This window comes from Macaca fascicularis, chromosome 2 (assembly GCF_037993035.2).
Source record: "Macaca fascicularis isolate 582-1 chromosome 2, T2T-MFA8v1.1".
NCBI classification, from domain to species: domain Eukaryota; kingdom Metazoa; phylum Chordata; class Mammalia; order Primates; family Cercopithecidae; genus Macaca; species Macaca fascicularis.
The window spans coordinates 183,649,693-183,672,335 of record NC_088376.1 but is presented as its reverse complement, the minus strand read 5'-3'; the positions used below and the strand labels follow the sequence as shown (position 1 = coordinate 183,672,335).

General features: G+C 38.6%; 1 long non-coding RNA gene across 1 annotated transcript in view; it reads right to left on the bottom strand.

Moving 5' to 3' along the window:
* Nucleotides 1-2,318: 2,318 nt before the first annotated feature.
* LOC123571758 (uncharacterized) overlaps nt 2,319-22,643 on the bottom strand; it is a 36,068-nt gene continuing 15,743 nt past the window's right edge. Inside the window, exon 4 of the long non-coding RNA XR_010584806.1 lies at nt 2,319-3,816. This is a non-coding gene — a long non-coding RNA (uncharacterized lncRNA). The remainder of the gene's footprint in view (nt 3,817-22,643) is intronic.

Sequence of the window (22,643 nt, the reverse complement as noted above, 5' to 3'; positions counted from 1 at the left end):
TCTCTTAATAGAAACCTAAAACAATGAGCACTCATAATTCTGAATAGAGCTAAAGTTTGGAATGGGAACTCTGCAAACATTATATATTCTCTCTTATTGTAGCATCTTGTTTATTTTCAGCAGGAGGGCACAGAGATCTGGGTGAGTTAAGAACAATGGTCACAGTTTATTGAACTCACCTGTTTTCTTAAAAAGGATAAATTATGCCTGATGCAGTACAGGGTTCTTTTAAGTCTCCCAGGGGGATGGGCCAGACACAGAGATTCTTGAAAGATGTCCATAGGTCATTTTGATGCACACCAGAATTGATGACCAATGTTCTGTAATCAAAACCCCAGCTACTCATGTAGGTAAACCATGCCCAACCCTTCATTAATTCATCATAAAATGGGTCTGATCCTTGAATCTACACTCCCTCCACTGTCTTAATGAAGTTACTCTTCTCAAGTCTCCTAAATACAAAGAAAGAAACTGGTGAAATCTAGGAAGGGTAATATTTTAAAACAAACTTTTGAAATTGTAGCTGAAAAGAATTGGAGAAAATAACGAATTATTTTAAGAGGTCTAACGGCAGAATGTTCTCAAAAGGAGAAAAACAAATGTTCAAGTATCCCTTTTGCAAGACAGGCCCAACGATGAGGTCAGTCAAGCAAAGTGGCATTTTTCCTTGGAATTCATTGAGGTATTCAGGTCATAATTGGCTGTAGGACTTGGGAAAATGTGGGAGAAGAAACTTGGATTTGGAAAACAGGGGAAAATTATCTCAATGCCCCACAAGCTCTCTCAAACTACAGATCTGCAGTGGGAAATTTAGTTAGAATTTCCAGTAATGAAGACAATATATCAAAGCCCTGGATTTCAAACAAGGGGGAAGGTCAGGGAAGTGGTTAAAAAAGGAAAAGAAAACTCTGAAATAAATAGTCTTGGACAGTTGAATGGTCAGATAATCTAACTGAGTCATAGGAAAGAATGATATGGTGTCTAAATGTTAAGTTGGGGGCGAGTGTCTTGTGCTTATGATCTGATTATGCATTGTTAAACAGGGGTACACAAGACAGATGCAACACCCACTAAAAAGTTTCATTTATCAAGTTTAACATAATAATTTCTTCTTTATCATATTCCCTCTTTAGAATCTGTCTTGCTTACTTTTCATATTCCTTCCTCAGAAATATTAAGGGTTATTGTTATTCTCAATAATAGTATCAGTAATCCATCACTTGAGCACATATTTCAGTTGTACCTACTATGTGTCCGATACTGTGCTGAGAAATATAAGATCCACAAAAGAAGTAAAACATGATGTCTATTCACACAAAACTTAAAACCTAAGTGGAACAGAATTTTTTCACATTCAGACATTAAATAATAATTGCCTATATGATACCAATAGGAAGTGTGATGTGATATGATTTCTGGAATGGGAGGTATCAGTACAACTAGGTTATGTTGAGACAAACCCCAGAGGGAAGTTGGGGACTTGATCTGGACCTTAATAATGGGGTAGAAGTGGAAGGTGTTAACTATTAGGTTGATGCACAAGTAATTGCAGTTTTTACAATTAAAAGTAATGGCAAAAACCGCAATTACTTGTGCACCAACCTAATACTAGCATGTGGAATTAACTGAGAGACATGAAAAAGCTCAGCTGGTATAAAGAAATTGGTATGTCTGCTTGACCATTGGAATCAAAAAGTCTATATTTAATATTTAAGTTACAAGAATCATAGAAAAAGACTGTAGCCTGATGGAATGAACTCAGGTGTTGAGACTGGATTCTGATTTTGCCACTATAACCTCAGCTTTCATCTAAAATAAGAAGAAATTTTGGATTTACTTATTTGAAAATGGCTTCTGACTTATTTCTGCTTGAATATTGCTCCTCAGCCTCCTGTGTTTCTCAAACTGCTTCCCCCTCTGGCCAAATGCCATCATTACTTTCCCCGTTTTGAGCCCCACCTAGAACTTTTAGGTACTGTCCACTTGATAGGCCATTGCTTCCTCTCACGTGGAAAGAGTCATGTTGAAAAAGTTTCCTTAAGTTCTCTCCACCAGGGTGGATTTCAGACAAACCTGTCTCTTCCTTTGATTGACCCATGAGTAGTTGCTAAACAAAACATACACATTGCTTCCAAGGATAAATATTTATTCTCAGAGTCTTTTCATCTGGAAAAACATAATATTAGCATCAAGCTCCAAGATCATTAGGAATATTACATCTAATTTATGGAATTATGTATATGGAGCATAATGGATGGAATACAAGAGTGTTTCAAAATTGATCATTATTATTTCCACTCAAAAAAATAGGCCAGTATCTCACTTTAAGTAGAAAAAGAAAGCAGAAAAAAATAATGGAAGTAGATGGAAAAAGAAGAAAGAACAATTGATGCTATTTGAATGCCCACTATATGTCAAACATTGTGTGAAGTTCTTCACAAATATGTTATCTCAGTAATAACTACCTATGCAATGGGTGTTAATATGCTCATTTTTGTAGATGAGAAAATTGGTACCTAGGGAGTATAATAATCTATTTAATGTAATAGAGAGGAAGTGACTAAGCCAAGATTAGAAGATTGATTTTAGGCAACCTTTATTAGTGAGCTTTTCTTGGGCTACCTTCCTCTCCTATCCCCATTAGATGTATTTGATTCCACAAAGGTTTTTGACACTTGCAGCTCTCTTTAGGAGGTTCAAACCATTGAGAAATTCTCAGTTGCTATATGTGTGCATGTGTTGCAGGTGTGTGCAATTCCTCTCCCCATTTCAGATGAGTTCATTTCTATTCATGCAAGATTCATCTCACTTCTCACTTTATTATTCATTTTTTAAAATTATCATTCATCACATTGGTGCACAAATAATTGTGGTTTTGGGCTGTGAATTTTAAATAATTATAACTAGGCTCAAATACATCTTTATTAATTAAAATAGGAACAGTTACAATCAACACATTTTTGCCAATGAGAAATAAGTTTGTTTATTCCTGCAGTATAAAAATCCATGTTTCGGGGCTTGATGAACTCTTGGAAAGCATTTTCTGCATCTTGCTGATTGTGGAAGCGTTTTTCCTGCAAAAAGTTGTTGAAATGCTTGGAGAAGTGGTGGTCGGTTGGCGAGGGGTCAGGTGAATATGGTAGAGGAAGCAAAAATTTGTAGCCCAATTCATTCAACTTTTGAAGCACTGGTTGTGCAACGTGCAGTTGGGTGTTGTCCCGGAGAATTGGGCTGTTTGTGTGGATCAGTGCTGGATCCAGGCATTGCAGTTTTCAGTGCATCTCATCGATTTGCTGAGTATACTTCTGAGAAAGCTGTAGTGGATCAGACCAGCAGCAGACCACCAAACAGTGACCATGACCATTTTTGGTGCAAGTTTAGATTTGGAAAGTGCTTTGGAGCTTCTTCTCAGTCAAACCACTGAGCTGGTCATCACTGGTTGTCGTATAAAATCCACTTTTCATTGCCCATTACAATGGGATCAAGAAATGCTTTGTTCTTGTGTTGAATAAGAGGCGGCAACACTTCAAAATGACAATTTTGAAAAATTTTTGGCTCAGCTCACGAGGCGCCAACTTATTAAGATTTTTCACCTTTTCGATTTGCTTCAAATGCCGAGCTATGCTCCTCATCTTCAAGGCTTTCCTCTCCTTTGCAAAACTTCTTGAACCACCATTGTATTGTATGGTCGGTAGCAATTCCTAGGCCAAATGCATTGTTGATGTTGGGAGTTGTCTCCGCTGCTTTATGACACATTTTGAACTTGAATAAGAAAATTGCCCAAATTTGCCTTTTCTCTAACATCATTTCCATAGTCTAAAATAAACATAAAATAAACAGCAAGTAATAAGTCATTAGCAAAAATACATAAAGTGAGAAAAGCCCATTAAAACACTGTATAACATAACCATATTTACTTAACAATGTATTCCAATATCTAACAGCAAATTCCAACAATGCAAAAACTGCAGTTACATTTACACCAACCTAACATTTCACTTCCTCACTTCAGTTATTATTATCCTTCCCTGGGACCTCATTCCAAAATGTCTTCAAATTAACCTTTATTTACTTTTACTGTTGGAATAGCTATATTGATATGTGTGTGTGTGTGTGTGTGTGTGTGTGTGTACATGCATGGTATGATGAATATGTTTCTAACTTTTTCATTCAACATTAATTTTTGGAAATCTACTTAGGCTACTCTGTGAACATTAAGTATTTCTTCTATTGTTGCACGTATTCCATAGTGCGCACTGCCAATGGCAGACACCAACTTTGGCTGTAATACTCCAATGCCGCAAACAATACCATTTCATTGTAGACTTATGTGAGAATTTTTCTAGGTTATATATCTAGACATAGGATTTCTGGACCATGTGGTTAGTACAGGAGTGTTTAAACTAAATTGAGCGCTACATCCTTCTCATTAGAATGGTCCACATGCAATCCCACTTGTTCCGGAGGGTTTCTACTTTATCCCTAGAGAGCCTTCTGCACTTGCCTTTGTGGAAGAGCATGCCATGTTAAGATAACATTCATGTTTATTAACATTAAGATCTTCAAAAGCCTTTAAAATCACACTTTATAAAATATAAAGAGAGATAGCCCCCAAAAGGACATTTCACAAATCAAATTCAATTCTTACAGCAGAATAGTTGTGATCCTTTTACAAGAGATTGGAACATACTAAGTTTCATGTCTCCCCTGTGGGGACGATATTACATGCCCTCCATCGGAGGGAGAGTCTATGCTTTAGCTTAATGGGAAAATGTCAAGTTTTTCTTTTGTAACGACTGTGTACTGTGAAAAATGACTTTTAAATGGGAGAATGAGATGGTCACTAGTACCTAGGTACTTGGCAAGCCTACCAAGGACTAAATGAGACATCAGAGCTTCGTATAATGGCATGGACCTAAGAAGCCTCCAAGACTATGGTGACGAGCAAGATGCAGACAGTCCATCATCTTGGAACATGTAGTTCATTGTTTCTTATCTCCCAATTGAGAAGCCTTTCTCAGGCTAAGTCTCCACTGGCTGCAAGGAACATGAGGTGTCTTGCTTTCATAAGCTATTTTATAACTCAGTGTGTTCAGGCCCTCACTCCTTTTATTTAAGCAAGATTGTCTCAATTTAAATTTGTCTGGCACATCTAGACCCATCTTTTTGGCCAGGACTTCACTCAAAAATGTATGGCTCTGAGAGAATAATGTTCTTCACACTAGATTTCTGAGGAGCTGTTCAATGTCTTTCCTAATTCAGCAGTGAAAATAATGAGCTGAAACAAAAGTAACCGTGACAGGAATTGTCCTCATTAATCATTTTCCCAACATCTCAAGAGGATCTGGTGGGCTCTTGACCTTGCCCCTTAAGTTAAGTACTTGGAATGTATTTTGACTCCTGGCAACTTACCCAGTACTGTGATAAATGTGACTTAGCTACCTTAGTTCTGGTTTGTGGGAAACAGTTGAATTTTGTATGGTTATGTTAGTGCACTGTTAACAAGAGAGAAATTTTTTTTAAAAAAATATGTGTGGGCAGGAAGGATTGTGAAGGAAAAATTATATGGCAAATCTGATTGACTCCTGGGATTTCAAATATGACAAGCAATGCTTTTTCTCTCCACATCATCAATTTCATGCTGTTTAGAATAACTGCTAGGTTTTCTTTTAGGTCTATTAGAAAATATTGGTATGTGACTTACTGTTGATAAGACACATGGGATAAATGTTAACAAAAGGGATGCTCACTCCCTACATGATACGTGGGTTATTATGTATGTTAATAAAAAAGACTGTGCTTTTCAATTTTACTTTGTAGATTTGAAGATCTGTAACAAGGGATGTATTGAAATTTAGGAAACTCTAGTATTTTCTTCTTATAGCCATTTTTATGGCTAATAATTATCATATAAATTATGAAACTCAGAAGATCCTATAATAAAACCATTCATTGGGCATTTACTTCATTTCAGGCATTGCATCATTTGTTCACTCATTTATACATTTAACAAATATTTATTGAGTACTTAATATATGTCAGGCATTTTGACAAAAACTGAGGCTATAATGGCAAGACATAGACAGTCCTTAACCAATGGGAAAGACAGAACCCAGAAAGATAACAAGCAGACAACCACAAGAAAATGTTTCAAATGTTATAATTTAAAAAAATCAGGACACTATTTACTTATCATAATAAAGAAAAAGAGAACAAAAGGAAAACTAAACTAAGGGACATGGAGAGAGAAAATTATATTTAAGCTGAAACCTAAAGGATGACTGAGAGTTCTGCTGAGGAAGAGAGGGGAGGAGTGATTTGCAGGCAATTAGCCTTTAGGAAGAATATAAACCAAAAGAAAGATTACAGCATATTCACGGAATGGAAACGAGTCCTGGTTTTCCTAAGTTGTGCAATGAAAGGTGGTCATAAGCAGTGGCTAAATTATGAAAACCTCATAAAGTATGTTTTGGACTTCAGAATTTATCCTAAAACCACAGATAGATAAATACTATACGACATGGACAGACAGTATTATTTTCACATATCAGATAAAAAATTAGCATAGAGAGGTTAAATATGCTTTTGTTTATTCAGCAAGCAATTGGTCAAACCAGATTTTTTATTATTATTATACTTTAGGTTCTAGGGTACATGTGCACAACGTGCAGGTTTGTTACATATGTATATTTGTGCCATGTTGGTGTGTTGCACCCATCAACTCATCATTTACATCAGGTATAACTCCCAAAGCCATCTCTCCCCCTCCCCGCTCCCCATAATAGGCCCCAGTGTGTGATGTTCCCCTTCCAGAGTCCAAGTGATCTCATTGTTCAATTCCCACCTATAAGTGAGAACATGCGGTGTTTGGTTTTCTGTTCTTGAAATAGTTTGCTGAGAATGATGGTTTCCAGCTGCATCCATGTCCCTACAAAGGACACGAACTCATCGTTTTTTATGGCTGCATAGTATTCCATGGTGTATATGTGCCACATTTTCTTAATCCAGTCTGTCACTTTTTTTTAACAATCACTGCCTGGCTCCAAAAACTCGGACTTTTACTTTATATGTTATGGCCTGTCTTCTAACTCACATAAAACCTAGCCACTGGGTGGCCTTATCTTGACCTACTATTGCATTCAGAGAGACATTGATCCAACATTTAAACATGATTTTTTAAAGATTAAATATATACTACTGTGCCTCAAGAAATTTCCAGGATAGAAGGAGGTTCTATTCATATTTCAAGTAAAGCTTTATATCCTCCTTTTCGTCTCTTTTGGTCTCAATGACACTTACACTTATAAGCTATTTCCCATGTCTCTCCTCTTTCCACATCCAAAACACAAATTCCCTAAGTCTTATCCACATAGGCACTCATACCCCTTCATTTTTTCACTCTTAGTGTAACCTTCATTTATTTCCGCGAGTAACTCTTGGTTTATTCCAGTGTGAACTTAGCCATCTTCTACAGATTCTCCGATTTTTGTCTCTCACCTTCCTCCAGTTAGCAGAGGCAGAATAAGCCAGATAGTACTCTGCCTGACAATGTTCTATTGAAGGACAAAACTCCTAAATAATCATGGCTGAGAAGAATTCAGACATACATTAAATCTTATATGAATGAGGTGCATGAATGGGGTGTTACTGAGAGCCCAGTGACTTGGAAAGAGGGTTGCTTCTGTGCAAAGACAGATGCCACAATTCCAAGTGCCCTGGGGTGGAAATCACATGGGATATCTGGCCAGTTACTAACGTGAATTTATTGGCATGGGAAAAAAATACAGCTTGCTATGTGCCACTCTAGAAAAGGCAGGCCATTTCCTTAACACAATGGCCCCAGCTGTAAATTTCAAACTGCTTCCATTTCACCCTAAAGAAGAAAAACCATTCCTCTGAAAAGCCTCAAGAGAAAAGTATCAACTTGCCAAACTTATCACCACCTGGAGGAAAAAACTCCCTATGCCATTATTCACTTTCCAACAACATGTATTGATAAGAAAAAGCAATGGGTCTATCTAAGGGACATAATAGCTTAAGAGAAGATGATGGCATCAAATAATAAGGACATCGTAAGCGGAAACATGAGATTCTAATAAAAGCCTTATGAAAGAGACAAATTAGCGCACACACACACAAAGAGTATTTGGACCAAAATAAAGAAGAATCCAAACTTAAAAATTAGAGAAATTGAAAATAAGTTGGCTACCAATAAAAATTATGTTGTGTAATTTAAAGTATAAATTGCAAAGTACAAAGAAAGGAAATTCATAAATGAAATCTTAAGAGATATATAGATGAAAAAAATAGATTAAAAATGATAATCAGGAAGGGACTTCAAGATGACTGACTAGAGGTATCTGATACTCGTTCTCCTCTTCCACAAAGAAAAACCACAAGAGTGAGTAGATAATCACACTTCAAATGGATCATCTAACAGAGAACACTGGAATTCAACAAAAAAATAACAGGAAACACCTAGCACAAGGAGAAAGAGGAAAATGAGTCAGCCCACTTGGCAGGGATTGGCTGGGGAAACTGGAGAGACTTCCCAATATGGGGAAAGGGAAGTGAATGACCCCCAGGAGTCCATATTCCCACCCCAGATTCCTACAATCCTGGCCACAGTAGAGTCTCTAGACCCTTGCAGGCCCTAAGACTAACATAGGTAGTGTCTGGATATCATATAAAGGCATTGCTACAGGGAGAGAACTCACACTAGGTCCCACACACCTGTAGCTACAGCAAGGCTCATATTGAGAGCCCAGTCCCAACTAGACTGTATCTTGCCTTGGAGCCTACCACAGTTGGTTCCTGGAACCAACCCAATACCCATCAATGATAGACTGGATAAAGAAATGTGGCACATATACACCATGGAATACTATGCATCCATAAAAAAGGATGAGTTCATGTCCTTTGCAGGGACATGTTTGAAGCTGAAAACCATCATTCTCAGCAAACTAACACAGGAACAGAAAACCAAACACTGCATGTTCTCACTCATAAGTGGGAGGTGAACAATGAGGACACATGGAAACAGGGAGCGGAACATCACACACCACGGCCTGTTGGGATTGGGGGGCTAGGGGAGGAATAGCATTAGGAGAAATGCCTAATGTAGGTGACCAGTTGATGGGTGCAGCAAACCACCATGGCCCGTGTATACCTATGTAACAAACTTGCACATTCTGCACATGTATCCCTGAACTTAAAGTATAATAATAAAAGAAAAAACACTGATGACATAAATTGAAAAGGACACAAACAGATGAAAAAGTATCACATACTCATGGATTGAAAAAATTAATATTAAAATGACCATGCTGTGAAAAGCAATCTACAGATTTAATGCAATCCCTATTAAAATATCAATGTCATTTTTCACAGAAAAATAACAACTATAAAATTCATTTGGGTGAAATAAAGGGCCCAAATACCCAAAGCAGTCCTGAGTGAAAAACAACAAAGCTGGAGGTGTCACGCTTCCTGACTTCAAAGAATATTACAAGGCTATAGTAACAAAACAGCATGGTATTGGTATAAAAACAGACACATAGACCAATGGAGAACAGAATGGATAACCCAGAAACACATCCGTGTATTTACAACCAACTGTTTTTCAACAAAGGCATCAAGAAAACACAGTGAGTAAAAGACCTCCTCTTCAATAATTGGTACTGAAAAAACTGGATATCCATATGCAGAAGAATAAAATTAGACATCAATCTCCCAGCATATGCAAAAAGAATTCAAGATGGATTACAGGCTTAAATGTAAAAGCTGAAACTATAAAACTACTGGCAGAAAACATAGAGAAAGTTCTTCAGAACACTGGTCTAGGCAAAGATTTTATGGCTAAGACTTCAAAAATGCAGGTTAAAAAAAAAAAATAGACAAATGGGGCTGTACTAAAACAGCTTCCACACAGGAAAGGAAACAATCAACAGAGTAAGGAGACAACCTGTTGAATGAGAAAACATCTATAAACTATTCACCCACAAGGGACTAATATCCAGAATGTGTGAGGAATTCAAACAACTCAACAGCAAGAAACAAATAATCTCTTTAAAACGTAAGCAAAGGAAGTGAATATCAAAATAAGACATGCAAATGACTAAACAGGTATATGAGAAAATGCTTAACATCACTAATCATCAGGTAAATGCAAATCAAAACCACAATAAGATATCATCTCACACCAGCTAGAATGGCCATTATTAAAAAGATAAAAAATAAAATAACAGATTCTGGTGAGGATACAGAGAAAAGGGAACTCTTATACACTGTTGGTGGGAATGTAAATTAGTATAGCCACTATGGAAAAGAGTGTGGAGATTTGTCAAAAAAACTAAAAAACAGCTACTATATGACCCAGCAATCTCACTATTGGATATTTACTCAAAAGAAAAAAAAATCAGTATATCAGATGGATACCTGCACCCTTATGTTTATTGTAGCGCTACTTGTAACAGTAAAGATATGGAATCAATCTAAGTGTCAATCAATGTATGAATAGTCATACATTTTGGGTGTCTGTCCCCTCTAAATCTCACATGATTCCCAATATTGTGTGTGGGGCCTTGTGGGAGGTGATTGGATCATGGTGGCAGATCCCTCATGAATTATTTAGCACCATCCATTTGGTAGCAATTGAGTTCTCACTTAGTTAGTTCATGAGATAATTAAAAGTCTGGGAGCTTCCCCACCTCGCTCTATGTTACTCTCTCTCTTGCACACATGATATGCCTGCTTCCGCTTTATCTTCTACCATGATTGTAAGCTTCCTGAGGCCATCGACAGAAACCAGAAGATATTGGTGCCATGCTTGCACCAGAAGCCAAGCAGATATTGGTGCCTGCAAAACTGTGAGCAAATTAAATCTCTTTTCTTTATAAATTACCGAGTCTCAGGTATTTCTTTATAGCAATGCAAGAAAGGCCTAAATGGATTTAGAAAATGTGATGTATAGATACACAATGGAATACTATTGGGTCATAAAAAGAAAGATATCATGTCATTTGCAGCAACGTGAATCGAACTGGAAGTTATTATGTTAAATGAAATAAGCCAGGCATAGGAAGATAAATAGTCCATGTTCTCACTCATACATGGGATCTAAAAAGTTGATCTCATGGAAATAGAGAGTAGAATGATAGATACTAGAAGCTGGGAAGGGTGCGTGGGTTTAAGCAGCAGGGAGATAAAGAGAAGTTAGCTAATGATTACAAATATATAGTAAGATGGAATAAGTTCTAATGTTTGATAGCAGAGTAGGGTGAGTATAGTTAACAGCAATGTTTGGTATATTTCAAAATAGCTATAAGAGAAGACTTGAAAGGTTCCCAATACATAGAAATGACAAATATTTGAAGTGATTGACATCCCACATATCCTGACTAGGTCATTAGAGTATATGCATGTAACAAAATATTTCATGTATTACATAAATATGTAAAAATATTATGTATCAATAAAATTAATCTTAAAAAATGATAATCAGAGGAATATTAGAATGCAAACTCAATGAGAACAGGAATCTTGTACTTCTTCATTATTGTCAATTGCTATAATGATGCCAAACCCATGGTAGGTGCTAAATGAATGAGTGAATGAAGACACAGTTAATAGAAGAAAAGTTACCTAAGCTCAAAATTTTTTAAATAGCCTACTAGATGGGTACAGGCCTGATTTTCCCTACTCCTCTCTAGAAAGTACGACTATAAACTCTGGAAATGGTGTAAATGAACAAACAAACAAACACATTAGAAAGAACTCTGAAAGATGTAAAGGAGAAGGCAAGCTAGTTTGGGAGCCTAGAACTAGAGGAATGGCACAGTAGTAGGATGTCTTGCATACCTCACCGAAGAGGAGTGTCACTCAGCCCCATCTTTCCTGGTCCTCAACCTAACAACAGAAGGCAGCTGAGATAGGCTCATCCTTTCACCAGATTGAGCAGAAGTCCCTCTGGCAACATTAGGTGAGACAGACCACATGGGTAAGGTGAATGGATTTAGAGCCCTGCCGATAATAAGCAGCCTGAAGAAGCATTCTTCTTTCCTGTAGAGCCTGAGACTCCTATACTCCATCAACAGATGTTAAGCCAGGTTGGAGAAACTGGCAAAGAAACCCAGCCTGTCTAGGAAGTTCTTTGCTCCAGTGGCCCAAGAATCTCTGCCTCCTGCCCAGAGATATCATGATACCCAGGAGGCGTTATCCCCCCTCAGCTGAGAGACACTCAGCAGCTTCATCTTGGGAAACCCCTTCTTCAATCCCAGGTAACACTGTCAGAGAGCAACTGTTGTTCCAGAATCACTAGGTAAATCAAGTAGACCAAAAGAATACCACAAAGGCTCAATTTTCTGAGCTTCAGAATAATAGCTCACAAAGGTCACAGGATGACCCTAAATAGGACATGGCCTAAATCATGCTGCTATAAAGACACATGCACACGTATGTTTATTGCGGCACTATTCACAATAGCAAAGACTTGGAATCAACCCAAATGTCCATCAGTGACAGACTGGATTAAGAAAATGTGGCACATATACACCATGGAATACTATGCAGCTATAAAAAAGGATGAGTTTGTGTCCTTTGTAGGGACATGGATGCAGCTAGAAACCATCATTCTTAGCAAACTATCACAAGAACAGAAAACCAAACACCGCATGTTCTCATTCATAGGTGGGAATTGAACAATGAGATCACTTGGACTTGGGAAGGGGAACATCACACACCGGGGCCTATCATGGGGAGGGGGGAGGGGGGAGGGGTTGCACTGGGAGTTATACCTGATGTAAATGACGAGTTGATGGGTGCTGACGAGTTGATGGGTGCAGCACAGCAACATGGCACAAGTATACATATGTAACAAACCTGCACGTTATGCACATGTACCCTAGAACTTAAAGTATAATAATAAAAAATAAATTAAAAAAATAAAAATAAAAAAATAAATAAGATTTCGCATCTCCTCACATAATAGACAAAATGTCAAGAAAATAATTAAAAAACACCCATCATACCAAGAACCAAGAAAATCACAATGTAAATAAGAAATCAACTGACCGCAAAATAAAGATGAATCAGATGTTGGAATTACCTTACAAAGATTATAAAGCAACTATTAGAAAAACACTCCAACAATCAATTACAAATTCTCTTGAAAAAAATAAAACTAGAAAATATTAGCACAAAAATAGAAGTTATAAAAAACAGTCAAAATGAAAAATGCAATAGAAATTGAAATGAAATTGAATTGAAAAATGCAATAGAAATTGAAATGAAAAATGCAATAGAAATTGAAACTCACTGAATGGGCTAAAGAGTAGAGTGGAGATGATGACAACGAATAGTGTCAGTGATTTGAGGACAAAACAATAGATTGGCTCTTAACCAAATCTGAGCAAAAGAAAAAAAAATGAATAAAACAATTAACAGAGTTTGAGAGACCTGGCGAACAATAACAACAACAAAAAAATGTTCATATCATTGGCATCCCAGAAGGAGAGGGAAGATAAAAGGAGACAAAAAGATTATTTGAGGAAATAATGCCTAAAAGTTTTCCAAATTATATATGTTAAAGACAAAGACCTACAGATCCAAGAAGCTGAGCAAAACCTCTCCGACCACCAAAAAAATTAAACTCAATGAAATCTACACCAAAATCACATAAACTTTTGACAACTAAAGGCAAAGAAAAAAATATTGGAAGCAATCAGGCAGAAGTAACATATATATTTCTTTCTTTTTTTTTTCTTTTTTTTATTATTATACTTTAAGTTCTAGGGTACATGTGCACAATGTGCAGGTTTGTTACATATGTATACTTGTGCCATGTTGCTGTGCTGCACCCATCAACTCGTCAGCACCCATCAACTCGTCATTTACATCAGGTATAACTCCCAGTGCCATCCCTCCCCCCTCCCCTCCCCATAATAGGCCCCAGTGTGTGATGTTCCCCTTCCCAAGTCCAAGTGATCTCATTGTTCAATTCCCACCTATGAGTGAGAACATGCGGTGTTTGGTTTTCTGTTCTTGCGATAGTTTGCTAAGAATGATGGTTTCTAGCTGCATCCATGTCCCTACAAAGGACACAAATTCATCCTTTTTATGTCCACATAGTATTCCATGGTGTATATGTGCCACATTTTCTTAATCCAGTCTGTCACTGATGGATATTTGGGTTGATTCCAAGTCTTTGCTATTGTGAATAGTGCTGCAATAAACATACGTGTGCATGTGTCTTTATAGCAGCATGATTTATAATCCTTTGGGTATATATCCAGTAATGGGATGGCTGGGTCATATGGTATTTCTAGTTCTAGATCCTTGAGGAATCACCATACTGTTTTCCACAATGGTTGAACTAGTTTACAATCCCACCAACAGTGTAAAAGTGTTCCTATTTCTCCACATCCTCTCCAGCACCTGTTGTTTCCTGACTTTTTAATGATCATCATTCTAACTGGTGTGAAATGGTATCTCATTGTGGTTTTGATTTGCATTTCTCTGATGGCCAGTGATGACGAGCATTTTTTCATGTGTCTGTTGGCTGTGTGCATGTCTTCTTTTGAGAAGTGTCTGTTGAAATCCTTTGCCAATTTTTGATGGGGTTGTTTGTTTTTTTCTTGTAAATTTGTTTAAGTTCTTTGTAGGTTCTGCATGGTAGCCCTTTGTCAGATGAGTAGATTGCAAAAATTTTCTCCCATTCTGTAGGTTGCCTGTCCACTCTGATGGTAGTTTCTTTTGCTGTGCAGAAGCTCTTTAGTTTAATTAGATCCCATTTGTCAATTTTGGCTTTTGTTGCCATTGCTTTTGGTGTTTTAGACATGAAGTCCTTGCCCATGCCTATGTCCTGAATGGTATTACCTAGGTTTTCTTCTAGAATTTTTGTGGTATTAGGTCTAACATTTAAGTCTCTAATCCATCTTGAATTAATTTTCATATAAGGAGTAAGGAAAGGATCCAGTTTCAGTTTTCTACTTATGGCTAGCCAATTTTCCCAGCACCCTTTATTAAACAGGGAATCCATTCGCCGTTTCTTGTTTTTCTCAGGTTTGTCAAAGACCAGATGTGTGGTATTATTTCTGAGGACTCTGTTCTGTTCCATTGGTCTACATCTCTGTTTTGGTACCAGTATCATGCTGTTTTGGTTACTGTAGCCTTGTAGTATAGTTTGAAGTCAGGTAGCGTGATGCCTCCAGCTTTGTTCTTTTGGCTTAGGATTGTCTTGGCAATGCGGGCTCTTTTTTGGTTCCATAGGAACTTTAACATAGTTTTTTCCAATTCTGTGAAGAAAGTCATTGGTAGCTTGATGGAGGTGGCATTGAATATGTAAATTACCTTGGGCAGTATGGCCATTTTCACGATATTGATTCTTCCTATCCATGAGCATGGTATGTTCTGCCATTTGTTTGTGTCCTCTTTTATTTCACTGAGCAATGATTTGTAGTTCTCCTTGAAGAGGTCCTTTACATCCCTTGTAAGTTGGATTCCTAGGTATTTTATTCCCTTTGAAGCAATTGTGAATGGAAGTTCATTCCTGATTTGGCTCTCTGTTTGTCTGTTACTGCTGTATAAGAATGCTTTTGATTTTTGCACATTAATTTTGTATCCTGAGACTTTGCTGAAGTTGCTTATCAGCTTAAGGAGATTTTGGGCTGAGATGATGGGATTTTCTAAATATACAATCATGTCATCTGCAAACAGGGACAATTTGTTTTTTTTTTTTTTTTTTTTTTTTTTTTTTTTTTTTTTTTTTTTTTTTTTTTTTTTTTTATTATACTTTAAGTTGTAGGGTACATGTGCATAACGTGCAGGTTTGTTACATATGTATACTTGTGCCATGTTGGTGTGCTGCACCCATCAACTCATCGTTTACATCAGGTATAACTCCCAATGCAATCCCTCCCCCCTCCCCCCTCCCCATGATAGGCCCCAGTGTGTGATGTTCCCCTTCCTGAGTCCATGTGATCTCATTGTTCAGTTCCCACCTATGAGTGAGAACATGCGGTGTTTGGTTTTCTGTTCTTGTGATAGTTTGCTAAGAATGATGGTTTCCAGCTGCATCCATGTCCCTACAAAGGATGCAAACTCATCCTTTTTGATGGCTGCATAGTATTCCATGGTGTATATGTGCCACATTTTCTTAATCCAATCTGTCACTGATGGACATTTGGGTTGATTCCAAGTCTTTGCTATTGTGAAGAGTGCTGCAATAAACATACGTGTGCATGTGTCTTTATAGCAGCATAATTTATAATCCTTTGGGTATATACCCAGTAATGGGATGGCTGGGTCATATGGTACATCTAGTTCTAGATCCTTGAGGAATCGCCATACTGTTTTCCATAATGGTTGAACTAGTTTACAATCCCACCAACAGTGTAAAAGTGTTCCTATTTCTCCACATCCTCTCCAGCACCTGTTGTCTCCTGACTTTTTAATGATCGCCATTCTAACTGGTGTGAGATGGTATCTCATTGTGGTTTTGATTTGCATTTCTCTGATGGCCAGTGATGATGAGCATTTTTTTTCATGTGTCTGTTGGCTGTATGAATGTCTTCTTTTGAGAAATGTCTGTTCATATCCTTTGCCCACTTTTTGATGGGGTTGTTTGTTTTTTTCTTGTAAATTTGTTTGAGTTCCTTGTAGGTTCTGGATATTAGCCCTTTGTCAGATGAGTAGATTGCAAAAATTTTCTCCCATTCTGTAGGTTGCCTGTTCACTCTGGTGGTAGTTTCTTTTGCTGTGCAGAAGCTCTTTAATTTAATGAGATCCCATTTGTCAATTTTGGCTTTTGCTGCCGTTGCTTTTGGTGTTTTAGACATGAAGTCTTTGCCCATGCCTATGTCCTGAATGGTACTACCTAGGTTTTCCTCTAGGATTTTTATGGTATTAGGTCTAACATTTAAGTCTCTAATCCATCTTGAATTAATTTTTGTATAAGGAGTAAGGAAAGGATCCAGTTTCAGCTTTCTACTTATGGCTAGCCAATTTTCCCAGCACCATTTATTAAATAGGGAATCCTTTCCCCATTTCTTGTTTCTCTCAGGTTTGTCAAAGATCAGATGGCTGTAGATGTGTGGTATTATTTCTGAGGGCTCTGTTCTGTTCCATTGGTCTATATCTCTGTTTTGGTACCAGTACCATGCTGTTTTGGTTACTGTAGCCTTGTAGTAGAGTTTGAAGTCAGGTAGCGTGATGCCTCCAGCTTTGTTCTTTTGACTTAGGATTGTCTTGGAGATGCGGGCTCTTTTTTGGTTCCATATGAACTTTAAAGCAGTTTTTTCCAATTCTGTGAAGAAACTCATTGGTAGCTTGATGGGGATGGCATTGAATCTATAAATTACCTTGGGCAATATGGCCATTTTCACGATATTGATTCTTCCTATCCATGAGCATGGTATGTTCTTCCATTTGTTTGTGTCCTCTTTGATTTCACTGAGCAGTGGTTTGTAGTTCTCCTTGAAGAGGTCCTTTACATCCCTTGTAAGTTGGATTCCTAGGTATTTGATTCTCTTTGAAGCAATTGTGAATGGAAGTTCATTCCTGATTTGGCTCTCTGTTTGTCTGTTACTGGTGTATAAGAATGCTTGTGATTTTTGCACATTAATTTTGTATCCTGAGACTTTGCTGAAGTTGCTTATCAGCTTAAGGAGATTTTGGGCTGAGACAATGGGGTTTTCTAAATATACAATCATGTCATCTGCAAACAGGGACAGTTTGACTTCTTCTTTTCCTAACTGAATACCCTTAATTTCTTTCTCTTGCCTGATTGCCCTAGCCAGAACTTCCAACACTATGTTGAATAGGAGTGGTGAGAGAGGGCATCCCTGTCTTGTGCCAGTTTTCAAAGGGAATTTTTCCAGTTTTTGCCCATTCAGTATGATATTGGCTGTGGGTTTGTCATAAATAGCTGTTATTATTTTGAGGTATGTTCCATCAATACCGAATTTATTGAGCGTTTTTAGCATGAAGGGCTGTTGAATTTTGTCAAAAGCCTTTTCTGCATCAATTGAGATAATCATGTGGTTCTTGTCTTTGGTTCTGTTTATATGCTGGATTATGTTTATTGATTTGCGAATGTTGAACCAGCCTTGCATCCCAGGGATGAAGCCCACTTGATCATGGTGGATAAGCTTTTTGATGTGTTGCTGAATCCGGTTTGCCAGTATTTTATTGAGGATTTTTGCATCGATGTTCATCAGGGATATTGGTCTAAAATTCTCTTTTTTAGTTGTGTCTCTGCCAGGCTTTGGTATCAGGATGATGTTGGCCTCATAAAATGAGTTAGGGAGGATTCCCTCTTTTTCTATTGATTGGAATAGTTTCAGAAGGAATGGTACCAACTCCTCCTTGTACCTCTGGTAGAATTCAGCTGTGAATCCATCTGGTCATGGACTTTTTTTGGTTGGTAGGCTATTAATTATTGCCTCAATTTCAGAGCCTGCTATTGGTCTATTCAGGGATTCAACTTCTTCCTGGTTTAGTCTTGGAAGAGTGTAAGTGTCCAGGAAATTATCCATTTCTTCTAGATTTTCCAGTTTATTTGCGTAGAGGTGTTTATAGTATTCTCTGATGGTAGTTTGTATTTCTGTGGGGTCGGTGGTGATATCCCCTTTATCATTTTTAATTGCGTCGATTTGATTCCTCTCTCTTTTCTTCTTTATTAGTCTTGCTAGTGGTCTGTCAATTTTGTTGATCTTTTCAAAAAACCAACTCCTGGATTCATTGATTTTTTGGAGGGTTTTTTGTGTCTCTATCTCCTTCAGTTCTGCTCTGATCTTAGTTATTTCTAGCCTTCTGCTAGCTTTCGAATGTGTTTGCTCTTGCTTCTCTAGTTCTTTTAATTGTGATGTTAGAGTGTCAATTTTAGATCTTTCCTGCTTTCTCTTGTGGGCATTTAGTGCTATAAATTTCCCTCTACACACTGCTTTAAATGTGTCCCAGAGATTCTGGTATGTTGTATCTTTGTTCTCATTGGTTTCAAAGAACATCTTTATTTCTGCCTTCATTTCGTTATGTACCCAGTAGTCATTCAGGAGCAGGTTGTTCAGTTTCCATGTAGTTGAGCGGTTTTGATTGAGTTTCTTAGTCCTGAGTTCTAGTTTGATTGCACTGTGGTCTGAGAGACAGTTTGTTATAATTTCTGTTCTTGTACATTTGCTGAGGAGTGCTTTACTTCCAATTACGTGGTCGATTTTGGAGTAAGTACGATGTGGTGCTGAGAAGAATGTATATTCTGTTGATTTGGGGTGGAGAGTTCTATAGATGTCTATTAGGTCTGCTTGCTGCAGAGATGAGTTCAATTCCTGGATATCCTTGTTAACTTTCTGTCTCGTTGATCTGTCTAATGTTGACAGTGGAGTGTTGAAGTCTCCCATTATTATTGTATGGGAGTCTAAGTCTCTTTGTAAGTCTCTAAGGACTTGCTTTATGAATCTGGGTGCTCCTGTATTGGGTGCATATATATTTAGGATAGTTAGCTCTTCCTGTTGAATTGATCCCTTTACCATTATGTAATGGCCTTCTTTGTCTCTTTTGATCTTTGATGGTTTAAAGTCTGTTTTATCAGAGACTAGTATTGCAACCCCTGCTTTTTTTTGTTCTCCATTTGCTTGGTAAATCTTCCTCCATCCCTTTATTTTGAGCCTATGTATGTCTCTGCGTGTGAGATGGGTCTCCTGAATACAGCAGACTGATGGGTCTTGACTCTTTATCCAGTTTGCCAGTCTGTGTCTTTTAATTGGAGCATTTAGTCCATTTACATTTAAGGTTAAGATTGTTATGTGTGAACTTGATCCTGCCATTATGATATTAACTGGTTATTTTGCTCGTTAGTTGATGCAGTTTCTTCCTAGCCTCGATGGTCTTTACATTTTGGCATGTTTTTGCAATGGCTGGTACCAGTTGTTCCTTTCCATGTTTAGTGCTTCCTTCAGGGTCTCTTGTAAGGCAGGCCTAGTGGTGACAAAATCTCTAAGCATTTGCTTATCTGTAAAGGATTTTATTTCTCCTTCACTTATGAAACTTAGTTTGGCTGGATATGAAATTCTGGGTTTAAAATTCTTTTCTTTAAGAATGTTGAATATTGGCCCCCACTCTCTTCTGGCTTGGAGAGTTTCTGCTGAGAGATCTGCTGTTAGTCTTATGGGCTTCCCTTTGTGGGTAACCCGACCTTTCTCTCTGGCTGCCCTTAAGATTTTTTCCTTCATTTCAACTTTGGTGAATCTGGCAATTATGTGTCTTGGAGTTGCTCTTCTCGAGGAGTATCTTTGTGGCGTTCTCTGTATTTCCTGGATTTGAATGTTGGCCTGCCCTACTAGGTTGGGGAAGTTCTCCTGGATGATATCCTGAAGAGTGTTTTCCAACTTGGTTCCATTTTCCCCCTCACTTTCAGGCACCCCGATCAGACGTAGATTTGGTCTTTTTACATAATCCCATACTTCTTGCAGGCTTTGTTCATTTCTTTTTCTTCTTTTTTCTTTTGGTTTCTCTTCTCGCTTCATTTCATTCATTTGATCCTCAATCGCAGATACTCTTTCTTCCAGTTGATCGAGTCGGTTACTGAAGCTTGTGCATTTGTCACGTATTTCTCGTGTCATGGTTTTCATCTCTTTCATTTCGTTTATGACCTTCTCTGCATTAATTACTCTAGCCATCAATTCTTCCACTTTTTTTTCAAGATTTTTAGTTTCTTTGCGCTGGGTACGTAATTCCTCCTTTAGCTCTGAGAAATTTGATGGACTGAAGCCTTCTTCTCTCATCTCGTCAAAGTCATTCTCCGTCCAGCTTTGATCCGTTGCTGGCGATGAGCTGCGCTCCTTTGCCGGGGGAGATGCACTCTTATTTTTGGAATTTCCAGCTTTTCTGCCCTGCTTTTTCCCCATCTTTGTGGTTTTATCTGCCTCTGGTCTTTGATGATGGTGATGTACTGATGGGGTTTTGGTGTAGGTGTCCTTCCTGTTTGATAGTTTTCCTTCTAACAGTCAGGACCCTCAGCTGTAGGTCTGTTGGAGATTACTTGAGGTCCACTCCAGACCCTGTTTGCCTGGGTATCAGCAGCAGAGGCTGCAGAAGATAGAATATTTCTGAACAGCGAGTGTACCTGTCTGATTCTTGCTTTGGAAGCTTCCTCTCAGGGGTGTACTCCACCCTGTGAGGTGTGGGGTGTCAGACTGCCCCTAGTGGGGGATGTCTCCCAGTTAGGCTACTCAGGGGTCAGGGACCCACTTGAGCAGGAAGTCTGTCCCTTCTCAGATCTCAACCTCCGTGTTGGGAGATCCACTGCTCTCTTCAAAGCTGTCAGACAGAGTCGTTTGCGTCTGCAGAGGTTTCGGCTATGTTTGTTATTGCCCTGTCCCCAGAGGTGGAGTCTACAGAGACAGGCAGGTTTCCTTGAGCTGCTGTGAGCTCCACCCACTTCGAGCTTCTCAGCAGCTTTGTTTACCTACTTAAGCCTCAGCAATGGCGGGCGCCCCTCCCCCAGCCTCACTGCTGCCTTGCCGGTAGATCACAGACTGCTGTGCTAGCAATGAGGGAGGCTCCGTGGGTGTGGGACCCTCCCGGCCAGGTGTGGGATATGATCTCCTGGTGTGCCTGTTGGCTTAAAGCGCAGTATTGGGGTGGGAGTTACCCGATTTTCCAGGTGTTGTGTGTCTCAGTTCCCCTGGCTAGGAAAAGGGATTCCCTTCCCCCTTGCGCTTCCCAGGTGAGGCAATGCCTCGCCCTGCTTCAGCTCTCGCTGGTCGGGCTGCAGCAGCTGACCAGCACCGATCGTCCGGCACTCCCCAGTGAGATGAACCCAGTACCTCAGTTGAAAATGCAGAAATCACCGGTCTTCTGTGTCGCTCGCGCTGGGAGTTGGAGACTGGAGCTGTTCCTATTCGGCCATCTTGCTCCGCCCCCAACAGGGACAATTTGAATTCTTCTTTTCCTAACTAAATACACTTGATCTCTTTCTCTTGCCTGATTGCCCTAGCCAGAACTTCCAACACTATGTTGAATAGGAGTGGTGAGAGAGGGCATCCCTGTCTTGTGCCCATTTTCAAAGGGAATGCTTCCAGTTTTTGCCCATTCGGTATGGTATTGGCTGTGGGCCTGTCATAAATAGCTCTTATTATTTTGAGATACGTTCCATCAATACCGAATTTATTGAGAGTTTTTAGCATGAAGGGCTGTTGAATTTTGTCAAAGAACTTTTCTGCATCTATTGAGATAATCATGTGGTTTTCATCTTTGCTTCTTTTTATATGCTGGATCACGTTTATTGATTTGCGTATGTTGAACCAGCCTTGCATCCCAGGGATGAAGCCCACTTGATCATGGTGGGTAAGCCTTTTGATGTAGTGCTGGTTTTGGTTTGCCAGTATTTTATTGAGGATTTTTGCATCAATGTTCATCAGGGATATTGATCTAAAATTCTCTTTTTTTGTTGTGTCTCTGCCAGGCTTTGCTATCAGGATGATGTTGGCCTCATAAAATGTGTCAGGGAGGATTCCCTCTTTTTCCATTGATTGGAATAATTTCAGAAGGAATGGTACCAGCTCCTCCTTGTACCTCTGGTAGAATTCAGCTATGAATCCGTCTGGTCCTGGACTTTGTTTGGTTGGTAGGCTATTAATTATTGCCTCAAT